The sequence below is a fragment of the Heterocephalus glaber genome, unplaced genomic scaffold, assembly GCF_053883595.1.
Source record: "Heterocephalus glaber isolate CG9 unplaced genomic scaffold, H.glaber_assembly_v1.0 deba00001150, whole genome shotgun sequence".
Taxonomy (NCBI): Eukaryota; Metazoa; Chordata; class Mammalia; order Rodentia; family Bathyergidae; genus Heterocephalus; species Heterocephalus glaber.
The window spans coordinates 308884-325337 of NW_028258204.1; the positions used below are offsets into that span (position 1 = coordinate 308884).

The 16454-nt window shown below is 36.7% G+C and overlaps 1 protein-coding gene across 1 annotated transcript in view; it reads right to left on the bottom strand.

Annotated features, from left to right (window-relative positions):
* Window positions 1-10107: 10107 nt before the first annotated feature.
* Window positions 10108-16454, bottom strand: part of Frmpd2 (FERM and PDZ domain containing 2) — a 145515-nt gene continuing 139168 nt past the window's right edge. Inside the window, exon 36 of the mRNA XM_087210584.1 lies at window positions 10108-12058. The gene's annotated coding sequence lies outside the window, so the exon portion shown is untranslated. The remainder of the gene's footprint in view (window positions 12059-16454) is intronic.

A 16454-nucleotide genomic window follows, 5' to 3' on the forward strand; every position in this document is an offset into this window, starting at 1 on the left:
ATCCATGAAACTATTCCATGTATTCATGATCTATTCCTTTTTATTGCTAAATAGTATGCCACAGTACTGATGTGTGTCCATTTGTGTAGCAACTAGCTTGTTACAGAATATCTAGGTTGTTTCTTGTTTTTGTCTATTATGATATAATCTGCTAGGAACATCTGTATACAGGTTTTAGTATAAAAATAAATTTTCATTTCTGGAATAAATGCCCAAGGGTTCCACTGCAGGATTTTATGTAAGTTTATTTTTTGTTTCTTTAAAAAATCTGATCCATCGTGTTCCAGAGCCGTACATTCCTAATGTGTATGGGTAATATATGAGTAATCTAGTTTCTATAAACTTTCACCAGCATTTGGTGTTGTCACCATTTTTATATTGGCCTTTCTTTCAGCTGTGTATAATAGCTTATCATGGTTTTAATTTGCATTTCCCCAGAGGCATCTCTTCATGTATTGGCCATCTATGCACTCACTTTGGTGAAAAGTCTGCTCATGTCTTTTTACCTATTTCTAAACTGGTTTGTTTGTTTGTTCTTTTTTACTGTTGATTTTTGAGGGTTCTTTATATATTCTAGATTCATAACTTTTCTTGGGTATGTGGCTTGCAAATAGTTTCTCTGAGTCTGTAGCTTATCTTTTCATCTTCTTTAGCAGGTGTTTTACAGAACAAATTAGTCCAGAAAAATAAATGGAAGACATACCATTTGGAAAAGAAGAGAGATATCTATTTGTAGATCATCTATGTATCAAATCCCAAGGAATCCAAAAGGAGAAAAAAATAAAACCTCTCAGAACTAATAGATAAGTTCAGTAAGTTCAGAGGATACCAGATCAACACATAAAAATCAACTGCAACCACTGAAATGAACATGTGGAAATTAAATAAACACAATGCCATTCATAAGTACTCCAAAGAAAATGAAATAGGATAAATCTAACAAATCACATACAGGATCTATATGCTGAAAGTTACAAAATATTAAAGAATACAAAGAAGACCTAAATAAACAGAGAGACATTAAAAAGTTTTATAGCTTAGATCTAAAATGTCCCCTCAAAGCCTCATGAGTTTGGAAGGTAAATGGATCATGGGGGTGCTATGCTCACCAGTGGATTCATCCATTGCTGAGTTCAGGGTTGAATGTGCTGTTAAGGGGCAAGGCCTGGCTGCAAAAGGCAGACCACTGGGAGGGTGTGTCTCACTCTCTGGCTCCCCTTTCTCTCTCTGCCTTGTGGTGCCATAGGGTAAGCATCTGTCCTCTCCCCATGTCCTTCCACCTTGCCCTTTCTTCCTTGGAGCCAACCAACTATGGACTGAATCCTCTATAAAGACCATGAGCCAAAATAAACCTCTCCTCCTTTAAACTGTAGATGTTGGGAATTCCATTCCAGCACTGAGAAAGTTGTTAAGGCACCAAGTTCTTGGATGGGATGATTCAAAGAAGCCAGGTCTCCCAAACTGATCTACAGAGTTAAAGCAATTTTTACCAAAATTATTCCAAGTTTTTTTGTGTAGATATAGCCAAGCCAATTCTAAATTTTATATGGGAAGAAACAAATCCTAAAATGGCTAAGACAATTTTGAAAAACAAGAAATCACTCTATCTGAGGTTTAAGATTACTACATAACTACAGTAATCCAAAGTGTGGTATGGCAGAATAGATACATAGGTAAATATAACAGAATATAAAATCAGAAATAGAATATTATTTTTTGGCAAAGGTGTAACAGCAATTCAGTGTAAGAAAATATAGCCTTTTCAAGAAATGGCACTATTACAGAAGAAATGGACAGATTCCTAGATACATATGAATTACCAAAGTTGAATAAAGAAGACCTAAAAATTCTGAACAACCCAATATCAACCAATGAAATTGAAAATGCAATTAAAAACTTAGCAACTAAGAAAAGCCCGGGCCCTGATGGGTTCACTGCTAAATTCTACAACACATTTAGAGAGGAAATGCTGCTGCTACTGTTTAAACTCTTCAATGAAACTGAAAGGGAAGCAATACTCCCAAATTCATTCCTAGACGCAAGCATCACCTTGATCCCCAAAGCAGAGAAAGACCCAACTGAAAAAGAGAACTATAGGCCAATCTCACTAATGAACATAGATGCAAAAATCCTCAAGAAGATAATGGCAAACAGAATGCAGAAGATCATCAAGAAGATCATACACCCTGATCAAATGGGATTCATCCCAGGGATGCAGGGATGGTTCAATATACACAAATCAATCAATGTAATACACTATATCAATAGAGCCAAGGACAAAAACCATATGATTATCTCCATAGACGCAGAAAAAGCATTTGACAAAATCCAACATGCATTTATGATAAAAACCCTACAAAAAAATTGGAATAGATGGTCTCTACCTCAAACTGATAGAAGCCATCTATGAAAAACCAACAGCCAATATCATACTAAGTGGTCAAAAACTGAAGTCCTTCACACTAAAATCAGGAAAAAGACAAGGATGTCCACTATCACCACTCTTGTTCAATATAGTTCTGGAAACATTAGGCACTGCAATTAGACAACAGAAAGAAATAAAAGGAATAAAGATAGGTAATGAAGAAGTCCAATTGTCATTATTTGCAGATGACATGATACTCTATATAGAAGACCCCAAGAACTCCACCAAAAGTCTTCTAGACTTAATAACCAAATTCAGTCAAGTAGCTGGTTACAAGGTCAACACACAAAAATCAATAGCTTTCTTCTACACCAATGAAAGACTCACCAAGAGAGAAATAGGGCAAATAATTCTTTTCACAATAGCATCCAAAAAACTGAAATACCTAGGAATCATCTTAACGAAAGAAATCAAGGACCTCTTCTGTGAAAACTATGGCACTCTGAAAAGAGAGATTGAAGATGATATCAGAAAATGGACAGACATCCCCTGCTCTTGGGTAGGAAGGATAAATATAGTGAAAATGGCCATACTTCCAAAACTGCTATATAGATTTAATGCAATTCCAATTGAGATCCCAGCAGCGTACTTCATAGACCTCAAGAAAACAATCCAAAAATTCATTTGGAGCAAGAAGAGACCCAGAATAGCAAAAGCAATTCTAGGTAACAGAGACATGGCAGGGGGTATCACAATCCCCAACCTGCAACTATACTACAAAGCTACTGTGATAAGAACAGCATGGTACTGGCAAAGAAACAGGCTTGAGGACCAGTGGAACAGATTAGAAGATGCAGAAACAATGCCAGACACACTCAGCCATCTCATCTTCAACAAAGGAGCCAAACACCCTCACTAGAGGAAAGATAGCCTCTTTAATAAATGGTGCTGGAAAATTGGGCTTCAACTTGCCAAAGATTAAAACTAGACCTGTATCTCTCATCATGCACTAAACTAAAATCAAAATGGATTAAAGATCTAAATATTAAAATAGAAACTCTGAACCAGTTGGAACAGAGGTTGGGTAGAACCCTTGAAGACATTGGTGTAGGAAAAGATTTTATGAACAAAACCTCAGTTGCCCGTGAACTAGCACAAACAATCAACAAATGGGATCTCTTCTTATTAAAAGGCTTCTGCACAGCAAGAGAAACCACCAGCAGTGTGAAGAGACAACACACAACGTGGGGAAAAATCTTCACCTGCTCTTCCTCAGACAAAGGTCTACTATCTCGAATCTATAAAGAACTTAAAAAGATCAGACCTCCCAAATTTAAAGATCCAATCCAAAAATGGGCATCTGAAATGAACAGACATTTCTCAGACAAAGAAGTAGAAATAGCAAATAAATACATGAAAAACTGTTCAACATCACTGGTCATTCGAGAGATGCAAATGAAAACAACGCTGAGATTCCACTTCTCTCCAGAAAGAATGGCTGCTATCATGACATCAACCAATAACAAATGCTGTTGGGGCTGTGGGGAAAGAGGAACCCTGCTCCACTGCTGGTGGGAGTGTAGACTGGTGCAACCACTGTGGAAATCAGTATGGAGATACCTCAAAGAACTAGGACTGGAAGTCCCATTTGACCCCACTATTCTACTGCTGGGGATCTTCCCCAAAGAATTAAAAGAATCATACCACAGTGATATATGTGCACCCATGTTCATAGCAGCACAGTTTGTAATAGCTAAAACTTGGAAACAGCCCAAATGCCCATCAACTGGAGACTGGATAAAGAAAATGTGTTTTTTTTTTAATAAAATGGAGTACTACTCAGCCATAAAAAATGAGAAATTAGAGACATTTATAGCTAAGTGGGTGCACATTGAGGCGATACTCTTAAGTGAAATAAATAGGACACACATATGTAAATACTGAATAGTTTCTCTGGTGTGAAAAACTAGAAGTGTAAATAAGGACTAAATGTATAATAGGTAATGTGAAATAGGAATAAAAGGAGCAAAGGAGAAGGAAGTGGGAGGGCTAGGGGAAAGGATAGAAGGGAATGGGATTAATATGAGAAAATGGAAAAATAGGAACAAAATCTTTGTAAATAGGGAGGACTGGAGGGGTTGAAGGGAGGGCTGGGCAAGGGTGAAAAATAAGAACCAAGAGAGACTATGTAAAGGTGCAAATTTCCAATAATGAATGTCATTATATTGTATACCTAAAATGTACCAATGATTAGAATGAATAATCAATAATGTAAAATAGGAAGCAAAGGTCCAAAGGGGTAGGGGTAGTGGGAGGGGCAGGGGAAAGGAAAGAAGGGAAAGGAAAAATGCTGAGAAATGGAAAAAATGGAAATAAAGTCTTTGTAAATAGGGAAGGGTGGAGGGCGTGAAGGGAGGGCTAGGAATGGGGAAAAAATAAGAACCAAGACACATTATGTAAAGGTACAATTCCCAATGAGAAATGTAATTGTGTTGTATACCTACAATGTACCAATAAAAGAATTTAATAAAAAAAAGAACTAGACTAATCTCTCACTATATATAAAAATCAACTCAAAATGGATCAAAGACTTAAATACAACAAATGAAACTAGGATTTACCTCAAGAAAGTAGTGGGGAGACACTTCAGGAAATTGGTCTCAGCAGATATGTTTGATTAAGACTCCAATAGCTCAGGCAAAAAAGTAAAAATTGACAAATTCAATCACATTAAACTAAAAAGCTTCTATATAGCAAATCATCAACAGAGTGAAGAGACAACCCACTGAAAGGGAGAAAGTATGTGCAAACTATTCATCTGACAAGGATCAATTTCCAGAATATATAAGGAACTCATAGAACTTAACAGCAAAATAAGAATGATAATAATGAATTAAAATTGGTAAATTATCTAAACAGACATTTCTCCAAATAGGATATGTGAAGTGTGATCACGAAATACAGGGAATGCTGCTGCTGAGGGTCATCCCATGGAAAGATAGGGATCTTCAATATAAGAAGTAATGCATCAAACCTTAGCAGCAGTGTATGGCAAATTCCAACGTGTTCAGTGCCATCAGTCACTTGTGAGGTATGGTTGAGAGAAGGTGTGTTTTAAAATAAGCCCTCAGTCACAGATCACACACAATGCATTTCATTGGAGTTGTGCAATTGCACCACTTCAGATTCTAGAGTTTTAAGAAATGTCATCACAAAAATAAAACTTGGTTCTATGGTTATGGTCTTGAGACCAAGATTCAAAGTTCTCAATGAAAGTCACCCAGTTCTCTTGCAAAGCAAAAAAAAATGTGTCAATTAAGTTCCAACATCATGGTGATGTTGTGTTTTTTGACCTTGGTAGAATTGTGCAAGCTGAGTTTGAACCCAAGAACACTACAGTCAACTCTGAATACGGTAATCACTTTTTAGAGTCTTTAAGAAATGATGTATGTAGAAAATGTTCTAAGAAATGGGCAAATGGTTTCACCTTCCATCATGACAATGTTCCATCTCACATATTGTTTCTAGTATGACAATTTAAGTATTATAATGTATCTTTATCCACTTTATTCCTTAGATCTGGGACCATGCTGAAAAAATGTTCAACATCACTAAACTAAGGAAATGCAAATCAAAACCATAATGAATGTCGTTGGTTTCTCTTGAGGGAGACCTGGAACCCCGGAAAGCACCGACTTTTAAAGAAAGAAAAGGAGACAGCCTGGGGGATGAACAGCAGTTTAATTCCTCTGGCACTATTTGACAATCACAAAGGAAAGAAGCAAGGCTTTTATACATGCAGGAAAGCAGCTTAATTATTCTTGCTATTGCCTTTCTGATTTTCACCTCTGATGATAACTAGTGACTTTAAGTGACTCATAAAAGCTACAAGAGAATTCACAAGTCCCCTGTTTCTATTCACCAATCCCGTACATCAAAGAGCACACTGCAGCCCTCTTCTTATCAGATAGTATCAAGAGAGCAGGATGACTTTAGCCAAAAATCAAGCCCACCAGCCCACCATAAACATCACAGATGTGGATGTGCGTAGTGAGTGTATCTCTCTTACCACCTGTAGAGTCACTGGGTCCCGGTCCTCTGATCCCAGAAAATGGTAAATAAGAAAACTAGGAAAACCTGTTTTTCTCCTGTGAGACTTTTACAAGGTCTCAAAGTTTTCTGGCATTCTTTTAACAAACAGACTTGTGGAATTTCCCAGAAATGACTTAATTCTCTTAGTTAACAAACTTCTTGTGATCTATTCTTACAACTAGATAGCTGAATTCTACCATTTCCCACAAATGAGATATAGTTTCACTACTTATAATGATGATTATCAAAAATACAAAAATAACAGATACCAGCAAGAATGTGTAGGAAATAGAACACTTGTACATTGTTAGCAGAAATGTAAATCTATAAAGACAGTATCTAAAACAGTACGGAGGTTCCTCCAAAAATAGAACTAGAGCCATATGATTCAGTAATGTCACTAATAGATACATATTTAAAGAAATTTAAATGAATATGTCATAATCATCTTCACTCACACACTTACTGCAGCACTGTTCACAATGCCAGAGTACAGACTCAACCTGTCTCCATTGATGAAAGGATGAATGGATAAATAAAATATGTGTTATGGAATACTACCCACCATACAGCACAATAGAAGGAACTGGATAACATCAAATTAAGTGATATAAGCCAGGCACAAATACACAAATATTCTCACAAATACCTGAAATATAAAAAACTGGCTTCAAAGAAGTAGACAGTAGAGGTTACATGAGCCTGGGAGAGGTGGGGAGAACAGTAGAATGGAGACAGGATGGACAATGACTACAGGGTACAGGTAGATAAGAGAAATAACTTCCAATGTTCTACAGCACAGTAGCATAACTATGATTGAAAACAATTAATTCAATATTTCAAAATAGCTAATAGCAAGGATTTTGAATTTTTCAACACAAAGATCTACATCTGAGGTAAAGGATACACCATGATCTGATCACATTGCATGCATGTACTAAAATGTCACGGTGTACCCCATAAATATGTATAATTACTGTCAATTAAAAATAAAAGTATAGTTTTAAAAATAAGGAAAGCAAAACTGTATACTGAGGTTGTTAAGATGTACCATTAGAACAAATCTATCTATGTAATTATAAAGGAGGAAAAGTAAATTAATTGATTTTGTTATATCATTGTTCTCTCTTATTACTGGTTACTGTTTTTAGTTTCTTAATGTGCCTAACTTATAAATTAAATTTTAGGGGCCGGGGATTTAGCTCAGTGGCACCATGCCTACCTGGCAAGTGCAAGGTCCTGAGTTTGATTCCCAGTACTCTGAAAAAAATTAATTAAACTTTAACATCAGTATGTATGTATAGAGAAAACAATATATTCAGATATTTCTTGACTTATAATAGGGTGCTGTAAAAAGTAAAATCTTAAGGTAGGCCATTTCCAAAGCAAAGTATTTAACTCTGAAAAGTTACTAGCACACAAAATTGTTGAATGGCCTGAAGACATGACAAAGGTCATGCAGCTGGAAGATCCTTAAACAAATGGAATGTTGGAGGAGAGATAAACAACTAGTAAAGCTTTTGTTGAGAAATGCAGATGTGAGTGGAGAAGGGAGAAGAAAGGCATAAAATGGTTCATTTTCATGGTAAGATAGTTAAGGTTAAGTGGAAACATACTAACCACAGCATAAAACCTCTAAACAAGAACATTGGGTTCTCAGGAAGTCCCAAAGTACAGACCAGAGAGTATTATAGGAAAATCCAAACTCAAAATTGGACTGGGACCAGGAAACTGCCGTATAAAGAGGTAATAAAACTTAGGCAACATCTGGGAAAGGAATACTGTCTCTCACAGTATTCAGCCAATGAGGAACTGGAGGAAGGGACCTGCATGCTAGGGATAAATTGCTCACTGTAACTGCCCTGTACATGCCTGCTCATTCGCTGATCTTCATGCCTCCGAGTCCATTCCTTGGGTCTGGATAAGTGAATGCATTTCTCAAAGGTTATACCATGGTAAAATCATTTAATTTGGAAGTACTATGAGCAAAAAAGTGCATTTATAGTCAGGTGTGGCAGGCACATCTGTAACTTCATGTCCTTAGGAGGCTGAGGCACAAAAATCGCAAGTTTGAGTCCAGCTTAGGTAATTTATGAAGATCCTATCTCGTATTAAAAGTTTTTTAAAAGGCCTGGGGATGTAGTTTGCTGTTAGTGTGCTTGTTTCCCATATATGACATTCTGAGTTTGAACCCAATACTGAAAAGAAAGCATTTATACTGAAGAATACTATACTTATTTTGTGCTCTTTGACTGTGTGATGATTGACTGGGAGTTGTACCTCACTATGGCTGCCTGGCATCACAAGAGAATAACTTAATGCATATTGCTATCCCAAGAAAAGAAAGTGCTATTTCTACTAAATGGTTGTTGCTTTTGCACCATTCTAATATCAAAAAATCTTAAGTAGAACCAGCGTAAGTAGAGGATCTTCTGAATAGAGATTGGTACTATTTGTGGTTTCAGGCACTCACAGTAGAACCTGGAATATACCCTTCAAAGATAAGGGGAGACTACTGCAATGATTTATGTATTCTGACACTATCATTAGATACTATCAGGGAAAGAGTTAAAAGTGATGAGAGTCGGTGAAATGCACATGTTGGCTTAAATGACCTTGGTTGCTGCCTTTCTGCAGAGAAACTGGCTATTTCTCCTGGGAAAGAAATGTTATGTACAGATAGCATTGAGTGCCCTGTGAGAGTGTCCTTGGTTTTAGCCAGACCCAAGACACTGCCCCAAATATGCAGGCTTGTTGGCACCAAGCCACTTTTGTCTGAACACAGTACTTAAAAAACTAACAAACTGGGTACAGTGTTGGCATTTTCTCTCTTGCCTACCAAAGGCACCATTTCATCCAGGATCCTTCCCCAGAAGATTCCCTTTCATCTTTAGTGCTGTCCCTTGCCTCGTTGTGTGGTAATGCATTACTGGACTATGCTCATATCTGCTGTACTTTCACAAGAAACTTACTTTCATCTATATAAAATCATGTGGCTCTTCTCTGTTGGTGTGAATTCAAAATTCAACTTTCTGTGGCCACATATATGTGGCTCCTTGCTGTTACAGATGCTTATAAATGCAGTAGAATTTTTATCATTTTTGTGAACTAATTCTTTATATAGAGACCTTTTAATGCATAATGTCTGATATTACCATTGCTACACCAATTCTTTTTAATTAGTGTTTGCTTAGTGTACAGACACTCCTTGTTTATGACCATATTCCTTTCCTGAGACTAGTTCATTAAATGAATTGGTCACTAAATGAGGAACTGTATATAGTATGTACATTACAATATTCAGAACAAAGAAATGGTCAAAGGGAATTCCAACATGATAACTTTGCTTTTATTTACATAACTCTTACATGCAGTACTATACAATGAAATATTAAACTACAGTATTACACTGTACAGTACAATAAGCAAAACTTACAGTTCCGTACTGGAGAAAAAGCCACCATAAGGCCACATTCCTGCTTACATTTCTGCATCATAAATCCAAGTGCAGATCTTAAGTCTAAGCAACAGGTTGCTAAGTCCAAACAGTCATTAAATGAGGAATATCTGTGTGTATATATATATATATATATATATATATATATATATATATATATTAACTCTTTAATGTATAGTAGAAAAATGTCCCTTAGGATTCCTGTTAATCACTTCTTGGCCTTTTGGCTAAGATCAAGTGTGGGAGGATTCCTATTAATGCATCACGAATCTGACTAAAAAACTAAATGAGTGTTACAGAGTTGACCTAATCCTGAAAACTAGTTTATCACATCATCTGATAAAACAAATCCCTAAAAATTAACTTGAAGATAATTAAAATTGTTATGTGGAGATTGTTAATAAATTGGGATGGGGAAAAAGAAATGAGGCAGTATTTATCACATCAATACAAGCCCTCCCCACTCTTACAAGACATGTTGAAAAAGTCATTCAAGTACAACTCATTTACTTAGAAAAAGTGACATGTCTAAATGAGAAGCCATAATACAATTTAAATCTGAGACATTGTTCAAGTGGTACTTCAGAATCAACCTGATTATGTTTTGCAAAGAGATGAACTATTCTAGATGGCTGCAATTTATTGAAGACTCACTTAGAACTCTAAAATGTCTCTGAATGAATGGAATGTGATTTAGTTAACAACATCAAGAAGTAACAAGGAGAAATATAGTAAATTATCAAGATGTCAAGTCATTTGGAAATTGCTCATTGAATCAAATCAATGCCAAATTAAAGTAAAGCTTAGATGATTTTTTTCTGAAGACCCTACATTATCTTTTCCATATTACATACACAAAGGATTTATGAGGACAAAGTGAAAATTCTAATACTAGGAGATAGAAGCCTGTCTTGTAGTCTTTTCTCTGTGGCTACAGGGTTGTATGATCATGGACAAATTGCTTCAGCTTTCTGGTCCTGTTTCTTCACCTCTAAAATGAGTGTTGGGGATAAATTTCCTTACCTATCTTTCAGTGTAACCTGTTACATGTCTAGAGTCAAGACAATTCCTAGGGGACAGCATATCCAAAAGGATATCAAGTAGCTATAATATCAAACTGCTTCATAAAATATTAAGAAAAGAAAATCCTCATTAAATTATCTAATTTTCCCAACATACTTTTAAGGACCGTTGTAAGATATTCTGTAGAAAATGCAAACTTTAAAATGTATCAAAACTCATCCTAGATAGGCCAAATCTTAAAATTTAGCAAGAAAATACAAAAACTAAAAATGTCAAGAGATGTGACGGTGACCTTGATGTGGTCACCTTATATATAACAGAGAAGTGGGCAAAATTTTTTGGGAGAAAATAACCAAGCAATAATGCTGTGTTTAAAGCAACATTCCTGCCAGTGAAAGAAGCAGCTGAACTGGGGAAGTGGCAGAAGCAGTACTTGCTCTTGGTACTGATGGGCAGAACTTACAAGAAGTAAGTGTGAGGGCAGCATCACTGCAGAAGTCCCAAAGCTCCAGTTGACTGTATAAGAAAAAGAAATGCAAGGCACCCACAAGATGCAAATGAGTTTCCCTTTCTTGTGCTCTGTCCCTGGCAGTAACTACACAGAAAGGGAGTGTGTTGAAGGTAGAGGTTTTGTCAAGTATTTCACAGTCCTCTATTTTTCCAAAGTGTGGCACACTGCACCATGCTATTGCTATCACAGAAAAAGTCCACCTCAGTGAACCTAAAGGTGCTTCACACTTCATTGAAATTATTTTGCACCTCTGTTAGTAATACAAAACAACGTAAATGTCAAAATGAATTTAATTTCCAGAGTAGAGTAGCACTGAAAAGGTTTTCTTATAGGTGCAAAAAGTCCCACTCCTTCAAGACCCTATTTTGGTCATCTTCAACAACAGAAGGACACACACTTGAGAAATCTCTGTGGTGAGGACAGTATAATAGATACCTATTCCCCAGAGAGCTGAGTCAATGATCCAGGTATCATCTACCATCAGTAAGCAGAGGGCCCTCTCCTTTTGGTTTTACCTTTGATGAAAACGTATTTTTCTTACTTAATGAATGCAAATTCTCCTGGGAATTCAGGTCTTCTGTGTCAGAGTCATATCCTCCATTATCATTTTCTGAACAAAGAGAAGAAAATAATTGATTAAATGGAAAGTGCCATACAGAAGTTAACATCTTAATGAGAAAAGCCAAACTATATGAGAGGAATTTTCACCTATTTTTCTTGTAAATAATTTCATCATCAACCCCCATACTAATCTTCTTTCCCCCTGCTTTAAATAAAACAAACAGGCCAAGAGAACTCTGCTTCTTAGAATTATCCTCAGGGAGTTGATTTCTGAGCAATTTCTTTGCTCCTAATTATTATATTATTCAAGTACTCTTCAGGTAAATTTTAAATATATGTAACCTGCAGAAACTATCAATTGGGAACTATAGAAAATAATTCTTTTGGGCTGGGGATTTAGCTAAGTGGCACTGCACCTGCCTGGCAAGCACAAGGTCCTGAGTTCAATCCTCAGTACCAAAAAACCCCAAAAACCAAAAACCAAAAAACAATTCTTCTGTTTCAGAGTTTATTTTATGAATAAAACATAGCATGTTATAAAAGTCTCACTTTAACATCTTGCATTGTTTATAATTCATAAATTAGTATATGTTGATCTATTTAGAAGTAGTCTTAGGCTTTACTGAAGAACATAATATGAATCATCTCCCCCAAAATTGCTGAGTTCATTGTATGATTTATACTCATTACTTTTGTTAATGTTGCTGTATAGAATCTTTCAGATAAGCCAAGGGAGACATTTTTCTCAAGCCTCAGAATTGAGCACTCAGAATACTGTTTCCCATATCATAGCAGCCAAAGATTTAGAAAGTTTGTTATATGGCATATTACAAAATCAATAAGAACACAGTTAACAAGTACTGTAAAAACTAAGTACATTTCTAAATGGGTTAAAAGAAAATCAAATAAAATTGAAAGGTATTTATCATATTATGACATTTTAAGCTTTGAAAGAAAATAATTGCCAACCCAGATTAGTATATATAGCAAAGCTATCCTTAAAAATTGAAGAACAAATGAAGACTGTCCATTAAGTATAAACTAGAGAAATTCATGAGTACCAAGCCAGCATTGCAAGAAATACTCAAGGAAACCCCACAGATCAAAAATACAGTCATGAGACTAAGGGAAAGAGTAAAGCTTCCTGGGAGAGAAGATAAGTGAATGAACAACAAAAATTAATCAAACATCATAAATATAACAAAATGACAGGAATTAGTACATACCTTTCAATAATAACACTATAAATAGTCTCAACTCTACAATTAGAAGGGATGGATTGGAAGGCAGACCAGATCAAAAAACAAGACCCAACTATATGTGGCCTGCAACAAAAACACACACAGACTGAAAATGAAAGGATGAAAAATGATACTCTAAGCAGCTGGAACCAGAAAGCAAGTAGGAGTAGTTTTACACATATTTGAAAAGATAGACTTCAAACCAAAACTGGTCAGAAGAAATAAAGAAGAACAGAAGAACAGGCGTGGCATAGTGGCACATGCCTATGATCTCAGCACTCTGGGAAGCTGAAGCAAGAGGATTGTGAGTTACAACTCAACATAGGTAAATGAGCAACTTAGTAAGACCCTATCTCAAAAAATAAAATGGGCTGTAGATATAACTTAGTAGAAAGCCTCTGGGTACAACACAATACTGAAAAAGAGAAAAGGAGGGGAAGGAGGAGATCATGAAGCAGGGAAGGAGAAGAAGAGGAAGAAGAAGAAGAGGAAGAAGAAGAAGAAGAAGAAGAAGAAGAAGAAGAAGAAGAAGAAGAAGAAGAAGAAGAAGAAGAAGAAGAAGAAGAAGAAGAAGAAGAAGAAGAGGAGGAGGAGGAGGAGGAGGAGGAGGAGGAGGAGGAGGAGAGGAAGAAGAAAAAGAAGAAGGAGAAGAAGGAGGAGGAGGAGAAGGAGAAAGAGAAGGAGAAGGAGAAGGAGGAGAAGGAGAAGGAGGAGGAGAAAGAAGAAGGAAGAAGGAACAAGAAGAAGAAGAGGAAGAGGAAGAAGAAGGAAGAAGAAGAAGGAGGAGGAGGAGAAAAACAGGGAAGAAGAGAAGAAGAGGAGGGGGAAGATGACAAGGACATACTGTTAAAGAGGAAAATTCACCAAGAAGAGATAACAATCATAAACACATATGCACTGAAAGTCAGTGCACCCAGTTTCATAAAACAAACACTACTTGACATAAAAAGGTAGACCCCAATACCATTATGGTGGGAAACTTCAACACCCCACCATCACAGATAGGTTGTCTAGACAGAAAAAATCAAAGGATTATCAGAATTAAACTACACTGTAGCTCAAAAGGACTAAATTGGTATCTACAGAATTTTTCATTCAATATAAGCAGAATACACTTTCTTTTCAGTACCCCACAGAACTTCCTCAAAATATTTTACAGCACAAAGCAAGTGTCAATAAATAAAAAAACTGAAATAATCTCATGCATTTTATCAGATCACAATGGAATGAAACTAGAAATCAACATCAAAAGAAACCAGAGAAACTACACAAACACATGGAGACTAGTAATGCACTCTTAAATGATCGATGGGTTACTTAAGAAATCAGGGAAGAAATTCAAAAGTTCCTAGAATAAAATGTTAATGAAAAGACTACACATCAGACTCTGTGGGAAATAATGAAAGCAATTCAAAAGAGGGAATGTTATACTTATGAGTGCTTACTTTAGAAAAATAGAACAAACCCAAACATATAACCGAATGATGCATCTCAAGGTCACAGAAACGAGAACAACACAAACAGTAGTAGAACACAAACAACACAAACAACCAGTAGAAGGAAATAAAAAATAAATACCAGAGCAGAAGTTAATAAAATTAAAAGTAAAGAAGGCCAGCACACAGAAGATGAGCCACTCCCAGTGCACAAGAGGAGGCTTCCCGGCCACCATAGCACCCTGCCCCCAGCACACAGGAGGTGAGCCACACAGGTGCCAACAGCACCCCACCCCCCATTGAAATGAGAAGACACATAAACAAGTCTCAAAACCAGACTTCCAGATCACCTACAGCAACCTCAAAGGGAAACAAGATGGAACACTCTGATACTCAAGCACCTGAACTCCCTGAACTGGCAACAAAAGAGGATCTGGAAAAAATGAAATCAGAAATAATTTCTCAGATAACAGCAGAGATTGTGCTCATAGTGCAAGACATGATTGATAAATCTAGAGAGGAGCTCAGGAACATGATGGAATCCCAACATAGGAAACAAATGGAATCCATAAAACAGATGCAAACAGATTTCCAGGATATTAAAAACTCCATTGAAGAGAACCAGGAAGGAAGCTCCCCCACCACCATCCCAAGCTCCTAGGGCAGAGAAGGTGAGCCATGTGGGCACCAGAAGCAGCCCCCCTCCCCACCGTGGAAATAAGAAGACACATAAAGAAGCCTCAAAACCAGACTTCTGGATCACTTAGAGCAACCCCAAAGGGAAACGAGATGGAACAATCTGAGACTCAACCACCTGGACTCTCTGAACTGGCAACAAAAGAGGATCTGGGAAAAATGAAATCAGAAATAATTACTCAGATAACAGCAGAGATTGTGCTCATGGTGCAAGACATGTTTAATAAATCTAGAGAGGACACAGATAAAAATAAATAGAGGAGCTGAGGAACATAATGGAATCCCAACATAGGAAACAAATGGAATCCATAAAACAGATGCAAACAGATTTCCAGGAGATTAAAAACTCCATCGAAAGTCTGCACAGCAGAATGAACCAATGTGAGGACAGAATTTCAGATATAGAAGATAAGATTGCAATTAGTGACCAGGAAAAGAAAAATTGCTTTAAAATTGTAAAGGAACATGAGAAATCAATCCAGCAGCTGCTAGACAATGCAAAGAAGAATAACATAAGACTGACTGGAGTCAATGAAGAAAGAGGAGAGAGTGCAAATGACATAAAAAACTGTTCACAGGAGTGATGGCAGAAAACTTCCCAAGGAGGGGAAAAGAACTTGACATACAGACAAGGGAGGCATATAAGACTCCAAATAGCCTTGATCAAAAAAAATCTACACATAGGCTTATAATAGGATTCCAGAAATCCAACAGAAGAACAAAATTCTACAAGCAGTGAGAGAAAAGAAACAAATCACATCCGAGGGAAAGCCCAGAAGAATCACAGCAGACTTCTCAATGCAAACCCTCAAGGCAAGAAGAGCTTGGATGTATTTCAAGCCCTAAAGGAAAACAGTCTCCAGCCCAGATTGATGTACCCTGCAAAACTATCTTTCAGAATTGATGGAGAAATAAGATACTTTGATGATAAAGAGCACCTCAGGAACTTCACGAATATCAAACCGGCACTCCAAAAAATTTTAGACAATACCCTAGGAAAAGACAATGAGGATCACAACCCCAGGAAACCCAGCAGAATGAATCCATTGGGCATGACAAATTAAATTCAAAG